Here is a 3,396-nt window from a genome sequence, read left to right on the forward strand (position 1 = left end):
ACATATACACACACACAAATTAAAAAAAAAGGGAAAGCACGCCTAAGCTGGATATGGGCTAATGTTACAGCAGTCGGCTTAATTAAATGGCACAACAGGCGGCTCTCTTTTAACACAGACTTTTAAGAAGGGATGGATGTTTGCTTCAAGTGATAGGCCATGTAAGGGAAATTATATTATCTTGCTGTATGAGTGTCATTTTCTTTACGTTTTCTGACTAAAAGCAACCAAAAAGCCATTGTAAAGTGGTTAAGCAAATAATAATAATCGGCAGGGATCCCAGACCAATACGGTTAGTGTGCCTCCTCTATTTTAAAACCCGCGAGCCGCCACTGTTCGCTGTCATAGTTTGACCAAACTCCCCATCACAGTCATTCCCTTTAAATAGACTCCTAATTATGTGCTGCCTAATGGTTTGCCAGCCGATGTGCCTTTGTATATTATCTGGGCCGGATTTACGCATAGGCATTCTAGGCACGTGCCTATGCTCACTCGTCCAGTGGGGGCCCAAACACAATGAAGAGATATATAGCCTAATATTTTGTTATACTATGGGCTATCTACAACAATAAAAGAACCAAAACCTCAGAAGACATTGAGCAAATAAACGCACACACACTCGCGCACACACGCGGACAGAAACTTGTCGTCAACACCGCCCCGCGAATTTAATAAAATAGTTTCGCAGCTGAAAAGCTACATGATATTTCTCAGTAGGGAGGTTCTTGAAGCAGTTTAACTTAAAGATTCACTATTAGTAGATGCTGCTGCTGAACACTTCTGAGAGACGCACAGACGCAGGTATTCACATGCACTTAATATCTCTCTCTCTCATAACTACATTAGCCTGCATATCAATGGCTCAAGCCTTTGTTCTTAGCTCTAAAATGATGTTTTGGCATTTGCAATGGAAGGTTTGGGGAGGTGCATAAAAAAAGTTCAACACATTTCAGGACGGAAACATGTCAAATGTCTTGAAACAAATCATCAGAACAATGTCTTGATGTGTGGTTGGGACTCCTCCTGGCCGTTAAAATTATTAGAGAAATTACTCCTGAAGTGGTACGCCACACCTATTAATGGAATGGTCTTTCTGAGTTCTCAAACAAATTAAGAGCTACATTCGATTTTTATTGACTGAACGCAAGCGCTTATTGTGATAGAAAACACTGTAACATTTCCACTGATTAAGAAACATTTTTGTTTGCTTGGGTGGTAATATTAGGCCTTTTATATTAATAGAGAAGGGGGGCCCAAAAATGTGTTTTGCTATATCATGAAAAGAGGTAAATCCGACCCTGTATATTATAATGGAAAAACTAACAACCATCAGTATAATGACAGTTTTATTCTTTGCATAAAAACTCTTCAATTAGTTGAACACTGGGTGTATTACAACTTTAGAATTGTAATATTTGGTTCTGCACTTTCTTGCCACAGAATTACAATCGTATCGACTGAAATGTGAAGCAGTTTTTTGCACAGTGGAGGCCACTAGCGGAGTGAACTGTGAACAGCGATAAGGTATAGCTAAGATTGGTCCAGACTAACCTTACGAACGAATGACTTACAGAAAGTATACTTAACTAAGAACGTTTTGGGAAACACGTAGTAACATAAAAGGTACAACTTAAGGCAGGGGTGTCAAACTCATTTTCACTGAGGGCGACTTTAACATTATGGCTGCCATCAAAGGACCAGTTGTAACTGTAAGACTGTACAAATGTTACTACTACTTAACATATTGTTAAATAACGGTCTCTTTATTTTATTATTACTTAAGTTACAAATACTGCATATGCATTTGCATAGATGTAAAATATATGTTATTGCTCTGTGTTATTTTGACATAAATCCTTTTAATTTATCAGGTTAAGAAATCCAAATTACTCCATAAATCAAAGTAAATAAAGACAAGTATCATCAAACACAGGTCATTACATTAACTAACTTTGTTAAAAAGTTTGTTACATTTATGGTACAACAATTAATTGTGAGCTGCTAAGAATGTGTGACAGATATGGCATTTAAAAAAACAAATGAGTCCAGTCTCATGAAAGTGCGTATAGCACGATTTTCTGTTTCTATTTGGCATGCGATTTATACACTGAAATTGACTTTGACGTGCTACATCCGACTACTACGCTGTTTTTGTGTTTACGGAAACATGGCTCAGCAACAGCGTTCCGGACTGCGCTATTCATCTCGATCAGCTGACATGCTATCGAGCGGACAGAGTTCTCATCGAGGGAGGTAAGACCCGCGGCGGCGGGCTTTGTGTTTACATCAATGATGCATAGTGGTCTGCAAACACTGCTCACCCCTGGTGGAGTTTATGATTATTAAGTGCCGGCCATTCTATCTACCGAGAGAATATACAGCCATACTGCTCGTTGCTGTATACATCCCTCCCAGCTCCAACAACAGCAACAGGAGCGCGGCACTAATGGTGCTTTTCCACTGCATGGTACGGCTCGGTACGGGTTTTCCACTGGTTACAGTACCTGGTACTTTTTTTAGTACCACTTCGGTTGGGGCTCCAAGTGAACCGTACCGTTACCAAAACGTGACGTGTAAACCCTGCTGATCACGGATTGGCCGGAGAGAATCGTCACTACCTGCGTCACTGAACTTGCAACACAAACACAAAAGAACCGCTAGATTTAAATCAGCACAGCCTTTTATTAAGGAGTCGTGGTAGTAGAGGCGGCCGAACCGTGCTGAGCCGAGTCGTACCACGCAGTGGAAAAGCGCCATAAATTAACTGTACCAGCACATCAGTGAGCAGCAGACAGCCTACCCCGATGCTTTTCTCATCTTGGCTGGTGATTTCAACCACGCAGACTTAAAGAGTGTGTTCCCAAAAATACACCAACACATAGACTTTCCAAAATGGGGAAACAACACTCTGGACTTTGTTTACACCACCCAGAGAGGAGCTTACAAGGCCCTCCCCCTCCCCGGTGCCTCAGACCACATCACTGTCATGCTAATGCCTGCATACAGACCGCTCGTTAAAGTCGCCAAACCAGTTCACAAACAGATACAAGTGTGGCCGGAAGGGTCGTCAGAGGCTCTTCAAGACCACTGACTGGAATATGTTTAAGCAGGCTGCCACATACAATAACGCCACAGACCTCCAAGAGTACTCAGAGACTGTCAATGCCAACATCAAGTGTATTGATGATGTAACAGTCTCAAAGACCTGTCCAGGCCAACCAGAAGCCGTGGATGACAGGGGAGGTCTACAGACTCCTGATGGCTCGGAACACTGCCTTCAGAGCTGGAGATGAAGTGGGCCTGAAGACAGCTAGGGCCAACCTATCCCACGGCATCAGAGAGGCTAAGAGACAGTACTCCAGGAGGATAGCCCATCGTTTCAGCGACAGCAGAGAC

This window comes from Sinocyclocheilus grahami, unplaced genomic scaffold, assembly GCF_001515645.1.
Source record: "Sinocyclocheilus grahami isolate Dianchi unplaced genomic scaffold, SAMN03320097.WGS_v1.1 scaffold2452.1, whole genome shotgun sequence".
Classification (NCBI taxonomy): domain Eukaryota; kingdom Metazoa; phylum Chordata; class Actinopteri; order Cypriniformes; family Cyprinidae; genus Sinocyclocheilus; species Sinocyclocheilus grahami.